The sequence below is a fragment of the Otolemur garnettii genome, unplaced genomic scaffold (genome assembly GCF_000181295.1).
Source record: "Otolemur garnettii isolate 467f Iridium unplaced genomic scaffold, OtoGar3 scaffold00081, whole genome shotgun sequence".
Taxonomy (NCBI): domain Eukaryota; kingdom Metazoa; phylum Chordata; class Mammalia; order Primates; family Galagidae; genus Otolemur; species Otolemur garnettii.
In genome coordinates this window covers 955,336-968,038 of record NW_003852476.1, presented here as the reverse complement: position 1 = coordinate 968,038, position 12,703 = coordinate 955,336, and the positions used below count along the sequence as shown (strand labels likewise).

The following is a 12,703-nucleotide window of genomic DNA, read 5'->3' as shown; positions in this document are numbered from 1 at the left end:
ACACTGTCCCCTGCATGGGCTCTCTCATCTGCCCTGCACCCCACACTGTCCCCTGCATGGGCTCTCTCATCTGCACGGAGGGCATGCTCTAGGTTCCCTGAGAAAGGCTACAGAGCAGTTCCAGGGCGCGAAGATGCGAAGACCTCCTAATGCCTGGACTTCATATGTGGTGATTTTTCTCTCTGGAAATTAGTAGCATTTCTTTTTTCTCATATTCTGAATTTGACAATGATACGCTTTCTGTGACTTTTCAATCTCTATGTTGGGCACCTCATCTCAGTTTTCAACCTGGAGATTTATTTAATCAGTTATGAGATATTTTGTCCCATTTTTATTCTTTTCCAGTTTGCTTTCTTTTTTTTTTTTTGTAAGATTTATACTAATTGGATATTAGAATTCCTAGACTAAACCGCTAATTTTATTTTTTCTCTCGTTAATTTGTATAGCTTTATTTTTCTGTTCTATATTCTGGGAGTTATCTTTACTTTCATATTCCAAACCTCTGATTAATTCATTTTTATCCAAGCTATTTTCCCTCAACATTTTACTTTAGAAACTTCAAAACTACAAAAATGTTTATAAAAATACTACAATGAATACCTGTCTATCCTTCCACTAGATTTGCCAACTGTTAACATTTTACTACACCTGCTCCCTTCTTATGTGAGCATCATTTCTTTTCGGTTAAAGTAATTTGAAATGTGACTTTTTACTCCTAAATATTTTGGAACCCAGAACATTCACCCCACATAGTACCATTACCACATTTAAGAAATTTAACACCAATGTAACAGTACATGGGTGTCTCACACATAGCCCATATTCAAATTTCTCTACTTTCCCCAGGATCAGCTGCATTTCCTTAATTCCAATCCAAGGTCCACTCAAGGACGTGCATGTCACCCAGCCACCTCATCTCCTCATCCTCCTTTCATCTGGTACAAACCATCACAGTCTTCCTGTGGCGCCAACTCACCGGCAGGGCACCTTCCCAGTTCTTTGAAAACCAGAGGTAATGCAAAGAGTTGGCGACAACCCCCATCGGCATACTTCCAGCCCTTTCAACAGTTGGTAGGCATCTAATTCCCTGTATTAAATTCTTTTTGATTTCAAATATTCACATCACTGTTTCTTAAACTCTTTGGCATCAGACCCCTTTACACTCTGAAATTTATTGTAAAATGCCAAGAAAACTTTTGTTCATGTGTTATATCTATCGGTGCTTGCCACATTATAAATTAAAACTAATTTTTAATATTCATTAATTTACTTAAGAATAACAATAGCAAGCACCATAATATTTATATTATCACAAAATATTTTATAAGAAAAACTCCTCATTTTACAAAATAAAGACAATTTGGAGAAGAGGAACACTTTTATGTTTTTGCAGCTTCCTTTCGTGTCTCACTGGATGTCTACAGGTGCATCTGCACTCACTTGCTGTGCTGGCTTTGCTCAGCTGAGTGGGTGGAGAGTATCTAGCCTTGTGCAGGCAGTCAGAAAAGAGACGAGCATTTTAATATCCTTTTCAGATACTTCTATGATACTGCACCAAACAAGGTCAGTTGCAATGTGGAATTTGAAACTTATCAATAAGCTTTTCTTACCTCTGTTACATTAAAATTCATTGGTCTAATTTATACTTTGAATGGATCTTTTAAATACATATGATTCTGTAATTGGTCACGTGGGAAATATTAGTTCACTGAGTTATGTAGATGTCCTAAATGCTGACACATTTCATTATACTTATAAAAAACTGCATTTATTAATATCACCACCACACCCACGCTCATCAGACAAGTCTTAAGAACTGGGAACTATCAAGTCTCAGCAGCACATACAAATTGTTCAAAATCCTACTTTTTGCTTTAAAGCTTGACTTTTTAGTACTGTCAACAAAGTTTTGTGTAGCTTCCCTTTAGAAAATGTTGCTGACTAACCAAATTTATATGCCATTCTTTTAGGTAAAAATGGTGTTCTGGGAAAGTGGCCAGTCCAGCCTGCTGACCAGTGCCCTTCTCAGAGGGAACCATTGTGTCTCAGCATGCACTCACTGCCCATTTCATCATGCCCAGTAAAAAAAAGTGTATGTCTGAGTGTGGAGATTTAATAAAAATAATGTTACTGTTCAGTAAGTGACACTGTATTTTTTTTTTTAACTGCAGATGCTTTGTGGCAATGAAGAATAAAATGACTACAGTTTGGAGCCACTGGTCTGATTGCCACTAAAGAGCCAGCAGTTTTACCAATCTCTGCTTCTGCACTGTGACGCAGATGTCAACACAAGGAAAAGGCAGAGGCAACAGGATGCCGACAGTCCCCCTTCTCTACACCATCCAGTCAAGGAGAAATGCTTCCGATCCTCGCAGCAGACCCTGCTGGGTTTGGCAGGACAGTGGCTCCCATCTCTTCCTCCTCTGACTTCCCTTCCCAACTCAGTTTCAGGTATTGGATATCCTCTCCTCTGAAAAGCCCTCTCTGCCTCCCTGAAACTAGGCTGGGCTCCTTCTCACATACTTCCATGGCACCTGTGTGCTATGGTTAGTGAGCTTTGACAGGAGCTCCAGAGACAATCCCTGCCCCACTGGCACCTGTCTCATCCTGACACATGCTCACCAGACTGACCTCTGAATTGTCAAAGCTCTCTCTGTAAAGGCATCTTGATAACACAGCACTCAATGACTTTCAGCACTGATATCACGTGTGATATGCAAAAGGCATCTGACTTCTATTGCCTATAAGTCTGGAAAACATTAGTTTTCTGTTTGCTTTTTGAGCCCTAGCCTGAAACCTACTGACCCCCAATGTATCTACATTTGATAAAGGTTCAGAGTCCCTCCAGAGAGGCAGCGTTATGATCATGCTCCCAACACAACAAGGCCCACTCCTGGTTGGAACTGCTGCTCCCTCCCATGGGGGCCCCAGAGGCACTCTCTGCTTCTGGTGGACAAGTCCTGCCTGGTGTGATGGGACCCTGCAGCTCTTAGAAGCCCCCAGCAGCCTCTTTCTCTAATGCTCTGCCCACCCATTTCTCCTACTGGGTCTACACAATGTCAGAACTTAAGTGTGTCTTATCCACACTAAATGAATCTCATTCCTATGTAAATACAATCTGCCCAAGGAGAACGAACCTTCCTAACACACTCCACTAGTATTGTGTCCTAATGGGACTTCTCATTTTCTTTCCGGAATCTCCCATAAAATTGTAATTCCCTGAGGGTAGTGAGCTTACACTATCATAGTATGTGGTATGCCATATGAGCTCAAAAAGTATCTAGTCAAGTAACTAAATGATATTATATCTGTGTGTGTGTGTGTGTGTGTGCATATACATATATGTAAGCTCCCAGCACAGCAACTGGGACAGTCCTCAGTGGTGCAAGCCGTTCTGATGCTGATGACAATGACAACATTAGGGTTTATAGAGATTATTCAGTAATTTTTTGCTGTAGTGGCCTTATTGGCAATGTGCAAAGAATGTTCTTTATTAGGACCTAGTAATCTTAGCATGCATCTAAGGGCCATGAGAGACAATACAATTCATGAATCTCAAAACCTTATGTTCACTCTGCTCCTGGGTGGTAATTTTTGTTCCTAATTTCCGCCACCTTCCCCAGGATTTCACCGCAGACTTAGAATTTCATACTGTGCAATCACTGAAAACTAAGGAGCCTTATTTGCTAACTAACAAATTTGACCAAGCAAAATTTGATTAGGCACAGGTAACATGCTTTCAGGAAGGCTCGCGTTCTCACATATCATGCAGCAAATCCCACTGAGGATAATGCTGACAAGTTTAATAAAAAGCACGGCAGTGACCTTGGAATTCAGAGAACACTTGACAGAGTTCCCTATCAAAGGTTAACAGCCAGTGCATGAGAGCCATAAGCTGAGAGGAAAATTGGTATTAGATTGATAAAACACTCAACAGCAGACAACAAAGAAAATGTTCATGGAAGAAAGACAAAAGTCATAGAATACTACATGGGCTGGTGAAAAAGTCCAGGATTTTAATGTTATTTTAAAACATGAAGCAAATCCACTCTGTGTATTCTAGGAATACAGAACCATTAGGGGGAAAAAATGGCCTTCAATGGAATGCTGAAAATAGGAACAGGCATGCAGCCTGGCACATGGCACAGCCACTGTCTGAGGTCTGAAGTGACACCTTCCTGGACGGAGCACTGTGAATGAAACAGTGAAGTTAGCCTGGAAGGAAGAGTGCCATAACATGGGCACGGGAGGAGAGATGCTTCACCAACTAGGAATAATTTAAAAAATTTTCCTGAAAGAGCAATAGAGAGTGGCATGCAAACCCATATTTGGACATAAACTTTTTCTCTAATTCTAAATCACAACCAATCTGTTTTGTTCAAGGAAAGGGAAACAATGTGCAGCATTGATCCTTTTAATCACAAAGTTCCTCAAGTCACCATTTGCTCTAGTTAAGTCACCTTCCTAGTAAGTGACGTGTGACTTGGTGCTCACAGTAGGTGCCTGCACAGCTGCTGCTCCCAGGGAGCACAGGACAGGTATCTAGTCCTGTCTTGAATCCAAATCAGTTAGTCTATAGGAAAAAGAAACCCAGCTCTCCATTTACTCCCTTAGATACCTGTGACAGTTAGAACAGCCTTGTATTTCAAACACTTTTAGTTCACAGCTTCCTCCTTAGACCTAGCACCCACCTAGGGGCCGGGCACCCACAGAAAGCCAAGCTGTGGGCCTGGGAGCCAGGGCAGGTCTCCACCGCAGTCCCATGGAGCTGTGCTGTGCCTGGCAGGAGCCAGCATGCCCAAAAGAACACCTCTGAAGCACACAACCTCTTTTCCTTTTGTAACCAGAGGATAGTTTCACTTTAACTTTCTACCTGTGAGTCACTGCCTTTATACTTCCAAGCTTTCCCTCGGCTCTCCATGACACAGAGAAGGATTTGTGCTTCCTCAGGCCACCCTCCCACCTCCCCAGAGCCTGCCCCAGCAGTCATCCCCAAGCTGTCAGCCCCCCACCCCCACCCCACAGCAGCTTAGCAGCAAAACTTCCATATGAAAAACAAAAAAGTAAAATCCTTTCCTTGACTACACTTCCCCAGCAAGGCACACTCCCTGTCTCCTGTTCACAGTCCCAACTCTGTGAGTTCCAATTCGTGCGTGGTCCATCCACCACCCGGCTATGCCTTCACCCCACCCCTGCCACAGCCCACCCCGATTCATGCAGGGTTCAGGCAAAGCCAGTCGGGTTTATTCTGCCTCCTGTTCCCCACACGCAGCCCCTGTGACTTCTGGGTTTGGAAGCCCCTCAGGTCTCCTCCTGCCCATCCCAACTCATAGCCTCCCTCCTGGTCTCCTCAACAGCCTGAGGGTTCTTCCCTCCAACACTCATTCTTCTTCCTCCAAACACCATCTTTTGCCAAAATCTCCCTCATCAGGCCAAACCTCACTTCTGAGCCCCAGAGCCACATACTTGACAGCTTTATGGATGCCAGCACTTGTAGGCCCCAGAAACACTTCAAATTCAGCATATCCCAGAGGGAAACCACCTCCTCCTCCCCTGCCCCTCCAGGGGCACAGCACCCTTCCCTTTCCTTGAGCCAGGGTCCAAGCCTCTGGCGCTTTTGCTCTCTCTGCCACATCCAACCACTCGAGGACTAGTCGGAGTACAGTGACCCTCCTCAGCCTCAAACCTCACATCCCCTTATCTGAACAATAGCTTCTAAAACCATTTACCAACTGTGAAATCTCTGATCTTTACTATAGCATCAGAGTAATAGCATCAGAGCAGTCATACCATGAGTGTTCTAAAGCAGAAACTCAGTCCCATCAGTAGCTGCCCAGAAAGCCCTCTAAGGCCTGCCTAGATTCGGGCTGACATCCTTCCGGAGCTTGGCCCTGCTCCCTGCTCGGGCTCTGCCTACCCTGCAGGAGCAGAGCTGCCATCGTCCTCCCTGCTCCCAGACCTTTGCCCTGCTGTTTCTTTTTCAATACAGTTTCCCCATCCTTCTCCTACCCCACGCACAATTCAACACAGTTCATCACTGCCAATCTTTCTGCAGGAGACCGAATTGAGGAGTCACTGTCCGCAGATGCTGACCTCTCCACTCTCAGGAGTGGGGAGTGGGGTGGGGTGGTGGTGGGGGGGGGCCTCGCTGTACGCGGCTGTACTCCTCTGCAGGAGCAGCCCCTCATCTGCACCAACTTAGACCAGGTCGCTAGGCTGCTGAGGAAGGAGACTAAACCTGCCTGTGACAAGCATCTGTGCAATGTAGGCGCCCTGGGCAGAGCTTAGTATGTCCGTGTGTTACAGAGCCAACAAACGGCCTCACAGACATCACTGTCTCACTGCAGTCTGAATCACAGCTTTGTCCTTCACTGTCCTACTCTGAAAAATATACACCAATGTTTTCATAATAAATCAACTAATTCCCAGAAAAAAGAGTATACATATATATAAGCCCTGTATAGACATATATCACACACGTTTTTTAATGTGTGTGTATATATAGTGTGTATGTGAAGAGACAGAACAAGAGACATATATGTGCTTTTTTTTTGCCTGAACTATTTCAGAGTCAGTTACAGACATTATGACGCTTCATCCCTAGATCTTTCAGCAATTTCCTTTGTCATCACAATACCATCATCAAAACCAAGAACTCAACGTTCAAACAACAATGACCTATTTTACTCCACATTCCAACTTTCCCAACTGCTTAACAATGCACACTAAAGCATTTAAAAAACAATCCAGGATCCAGAGAATGATCACATTCTTTAATAACCATCACATCTTTAATAAAAGAACAGCTCCCCTGCCTTTTATTTTTATTTAACTTTTTGGTCTTTCACAATAATCATTTTGAAGAGATTGGGCCAGTGTTCTGTAAAATGTTGCGCGATCTGATTCTGCCTAGGCAGTTTCTAAACAATCAGATTCCAGTAAAAGATGCTATCAAGAACACCTCGAGATGACACGCTGTGAGCATCCTACCACCACAGCACATCAGGAGCACACTGCCAAACATGGCTCTGCTCCCATTCACTCATCCAGACGGCAAGAGCCCCCCACCCCCCGCCATCTTTCCCCCGACCTAGATTCCAGCTGGCTTCTACCAAGCAGACATCCAATGTTGTCAGACACTGGGGGAAGCCCCTGATAAGACAGGCAGGGATGGATCAGCAGGACGGGGCTGTGAGCTGCCTGCAGAACACACAGGCCGGGCTGCCTCCACTGTGGCAGGACTGACCCTCCCCAGGTGACTGACTGGCAGACTGTGCTGTGAGGGTTTATACTGCTGGGGGGACAGGTGCATGGCCGTCATAGGGACACTGAAAACTAAGCAAAAGAAAAAAAAGCAACTATTAATGCAGCATTATTTTTATATTTAAGGCACAATTTCATAAAAATAAAATTAATGTGTCATTTTTATTGCTGCCCCACGTACATTTTCCTCCCATAGTTACAAGCATGTTGCAATCATCCCTATTGTTAGTCAGTGACAGAGAATTATTTCTTTGTTAGAAAAATTACTGATATGGCCCCAGGTGGCTCATTTTATACAGGGCTTTGAAGACCTGGCACATTGCTGAGGAGCTGTGTGGCACTGGAGGGTCATCTCTCACACCCTTGTGCCAGTTTCTTCACTCGCTAATAGAACGTACTGCCCTGGCTGTAAGGACAGACATGTTAACATGTGTTAAATGTCAGAACACTCTCTGGTACACAGCAGATGTTTAATTCACTTCTGTAATTAGTGAGTTGTTACTTAAGCCTGTGGTCAACAAGCCTGTTGTAACTTTAAAATGACTTCTACCATGACAATTCAGTCTCTGTAGAAAAAGAATGTGAACGCAGTGACCACAGACAGAGTTACTGTAGGTACTTGGCCTGCCAGGTGCTTGGTTAACACATTCCTGACTGCACCTCAGTGGACTGCAGTGCCAGAGAGCTGCCCTGTGGGACAGGGGAGTTCCAGCAGCTCAGGGGCCTTGCTTCACCCTGTTCTGGACTGAATGGGTGACAGCCCATGAAAATGGAATGGTGTCAGGCAAAGTTCAACAATACAATCTGACCAAAGTGTACAGGGAGAAGCAGTTTCTTTTTTTAAAAAGTAAATCTCTATGGTAAGCTATTAAAAATGTCGCTGCACGCATGACCTCTCACCCACCCATCCATCCATTCAACATCCACCTGCCAATCATCCATCCTAAAAAAAAAAATTCTCTGTACACAGGAACGTGAACTTAGACTACCAGTGCAGTGATTTTTAAAAATCTCTAGATCTTTCCTAGGTACCTATCACTGCTGGCCACATTATTGTCTGAGACTCAGGATAAATAACTATCTCACAGCAAGTGGAAGGTAGCTTGCAGGCCCACTTAAGAAAAACAAAAAACAAACAAAAATCCCCCCAAAAGAAGAAAACATTTATCTATATTTTCTACATGTCTCCTAAATAACACTCTCAAAAACCACCACCAAATCCAGAATAACTCTTTGATAGAATAATGAATATGAAGCACTGCCTGGAAACAGCTCTTATGTGAAGATGCATTTTGCAGCTTTCCTCATAGCTCAGAGAGAGAATCATTTATCTGGTGCCACATAGCAGGGAGCAGGTTCCAGATCTCCAAATTCAAGAGCCAGTGTTCTTTCTTGAGTTCACATTTAAAAACCAAAGCTTCATGTTATTTTAAATGGTGTTTTATGCCTAGATCAGAAGTATTTTAATATTAAAGATAACTGTGTACCATTTTGATATAAAAGAAGGCCTATGAAATTCCAAAATACCCTGCTCTAAGAGCTTAGACCATCTCATTTAATAATAATCACTAATGGCCATTAAGTAGGCAAAATCTATGAGCCAAATCATCAGAATGTTTGTTTGAAATGCAAAGGTAAGATAAACAATGAAAATGCCAATAGTTCTTCTAAGGTCTACTGTGATATGAAAACTGGTCTAATAAGAACTTTAATAAGAAGAGACTTGATTCAGGAATTCACTTAACTCAAAAAAGAATCATCTTTGCCCTAAACTATTCACTTAGAGTCATCGGCGTGTCAAAATAAAAAATCTAGTCTTTCAACACATGAGGGTTACATTTTTGGTTACACTGATTACCTCACCAGCTCTTAGGGAAGTTTTTCTCCTTGGCCATCCCTGCAGTTCTAGATGGCACCTGTGCAGTGAGGGGGGTTAGGAAGGAGGCTCCAGCACAACAAGGACTGACTTGGGTCACATCCCACTTCTCACATCTGTGCGACCCCACCGAGGCAACTTTGCCACCCATGTCTCAGATTTCTCATCTGAAGGGTGGAAGGTAAAGGCTGTGGCTCCTGAAAATGCTGTGAAGAAAAATAAGCAAATATGTGAAAAGCTCTTAGAGCAGCAGCAGGCAGGTGGCAGGCACGCCGAGCTCCAGAAGTGCCAAGTGAGAGAAGCACAGCAGATGGAAACATGTTCTGTTTTGCTCAAGCACCAGCAACAACACAAATTTTGGAAGTGAATTATGAGCTAGCTCACAAAGAATGTAACCATTTATTAATATACTGAGGCTCTGAATTCTGTAAATCACTGTTCTCTTTATTGTAAGAATCCCACTGCTGATCACCTGAGCTGCTGAATGCCAGAAAACCTAAGCTTGATACAGACATGCTTTCAGGCAAACAGACCCAGCACTGCCACCGTGCGAGGGAGGGAAATCTCTGCATTCAGGTAAACTCCAGGTAGATCCCATCAATGTCAAGTCACAAAGATTAATTGAGGACCACCTGTGTCTAACTACAGCATGACCATGAAGAGAATTTGCAGTCAGTTTAATTAAATTTCTGGAACTTGGTAAGCTGAATTAAAATTATACACAAATATTGAAGAAATAGCTGGCTGGTTTATCACCTATGTTTACATATTTTAATGTGCCAAACCAACTTTATCTGTCTATATGACCAGTAGGGTCTGTGTTTAAATCAGGGTGAATGAGTCAAACTTGTCATTAAAGTAACTTACTTAGAGGGGTTTTCACTCATACAGGCTAGTTCATTAACGTGCTTTGTTCACTTAGCTCACCTCAGTTCCCTGCTGACCAGACCCTAAGAAATCAACAGAAAGAACCATGAAGCCTTGGGTTACTTTAAAAATAATCTTCCATTCTAATAGTCCAACATTAGAGAATGGTTTTTATATGAAGTTGAGGAATCTGCATCTCTGATTAGCTGAACACTCATTTTCATGCCTCCTGGTTCTTTAACTGGACTGTCTCAACAGGAAAAGGAATGACCCCATTCAACTGTCTCTTACAACCACAAAAAACAGAAGTGAACGGCCACTAGGGCTCAAGATGAACCGAGACATTCAGTCTCCAAACGCATGTGTATGGAGAAGCTGAGGGTCATCACGAAGGTGACTCAGAAACATTGTTGGAACTCTCTCAGAAGACAGATCTTGGGCAACAGGAGAAGAACTCCTGGTTCATCTGTGACAGTAACAACACTGGTTTTGTTTATAGAATTACTGTGGGAAGAGAGAGATTTCTGAGCTAAACTTAGTATGTCCAAAAATAAGTAACAGTAGAAAAAATAAGTAATGTCAAAAGCTGACTCTTTAAAACTATGAGTAAAACAAAAGATATCTAAGCAAAAAAAGAGAAAAAAGAAAAGAAAAAATATACAATATTATGACTAGGAAAGGTAATATAATTATAGACATGAATGATTATATGTATACTACATATTATGTGGAATTCTGTCAATAAATCCAGAGCAGAGAGATTTTCTAATAATACACAGAATTACCCAAATTGACCACAGAATAGGTATAAAGTAGAACCAACTATGCACATGGATGCATACAAATCAACAGTGCTCTTTTTTCCCAACAACAAAGAATTATAAAATGTAACTTTAAAAATAGGTGTAATTTATGAAAGGAATCATAACCGTAAGTTACCTGGGTCTAATTTTTTTTTAAAGATATGAGGTATCTCTAGGGAGATCAACTTCATAAAAAATCATAAAAGGTAACCTAAATGAACAGAGCATGTTAATGAACAGGAAGACTCAACACTATAATTTTTACTCCAAATCAGTCTACAAATTACAGGCAATTCCCAACAACTCTTACATGCCTCTCGATGGGACCTGGCAATTTAATCCTAGAATTCATTCAGAAGAAAAAAAGGGTCAAGAATAATAGTCAAGATTCTCCTGAAGAACAAGATGGGGCTTATCTTACCAGGCCTCAGTTTTATCAAAAAGGTGTGGTAATTAAAACAGTGCGATTCTGCCCAGGGATAGACCGATCAGTGGAGAGAGCAGAAAGCTGTCCATACGGGTCCTCACGTCTCTGAGGGGGTTTTATATATACGGGGCAAATATTACAAGTTAATAGGAGAAAGTGCAGAGAAAACTGTGTATCTACATGGGAAAACAAAATTGGGTCTTAGCTTACAATCTACACAACATAAATTCCTACCCACAAAAAGCAAAACTTTCATATTGAAAGACAGCACCAGAAACAATTTCTATGACATGAGGGTATGGAAAGATCATTTAAGCAAGAGACGCAAAAGCACATCCGCAAAAAGAGGGGTGGGAGAGACAAACTTAACCAAATACATCAAAATTTAAAACTTTGAGACTTCTGAGTCCTACAGGATGGAAGAGTTCAATGAACTTCTCTCCTCACAATGCAACTATCAAACTGATAGCATCAACTATTGGCGAGAAATGTGAAGAGAAACACTTGGTAGGAGTATGAACTTCTACAACTGATCAATGTCCAGGACACGAGAACAGACTTGGTCTTGCCAGGCAGCTTTGTCTAGGCAGTAGGTCAGGCACACTCTGTGCATGTCTGAAGGAGCCCGCTGTGCCTAGAACGAGCTGCTAGCACAGCCACGGGCATAGAGACAGGCACAGCCATGGGCATGGCCACAGGCAGAGACAGGCATATCCACGGACACAGAGATGGGCATGGCCACAGGCACAGAGATGGGCATGGCCACGAGCAGAGATGGGCATAGCCACGGGCAGAGATGGACATAGCCACAGACATAGAGACAGGCACTGAGATGGGCACAGGGATGAGCATGGTCATGGGCAGAGACGGGCAGCGACACAGGGAGCAGGGTGGACACCCAGACAGGGCTCTAAGCGTAACCCAAAAGCTGATACACAGGAGGCTGCAGGAAAAGTCAGTAGAAAGGACAGCTCAATTAAGGCTCAGGCACAATTGCTTCTCCATATAATCAAAAACTGGACCCCTTCACTCATACCACACTTCTAACTGCTCATCCTCACAGATCACGTCCTCCTATTCCTTTACCAGAGCTCCCGGATGTATCTAATTATTATTCACTTCCCTTCACTCTCATAATTACTGTAAAAATCCTCCCCTTTCTGACCTGTGTGCCAAACGCCACTTTAACCCAATATATTCCACTTTCTCTGCAGATGCAGCCAGGCCCCAAATCTCTGCCCGGGGAACACAGGTACACTAGTGTTACCCACTAGTGCCACCATGATTCAACTCACCATTGCCCTGGGAACACAGCTAGACTAGTGTCACCCTGACTCATCTCACCCTCGCCCAGCCCCATACCCCACCTGCACGACTCAGGGCTGCTGCTGCCCTGTCCTTCCCCGCATGCCCACAACCAGGTGACACTTCCACGCAGAGCACAGCACTGCGGCCTGGCCCCACACC

General features: G+C 43.2%; 1 protein-coding gene across 1 annotated transcript in view; it reads right to left on the bottom strand.

Annotated features, from left to right (window-relative positions):
* PELI2 (pellino E3 ubiquitin protein ligase family member 2) overlaps nucleotides 1-12,703 on the bottom strand; it is a 168,830-nt gene that overhangs the window by 78,440 nt on the left and 77,687 nt on the right. The window lies entirely within an intron of this gene.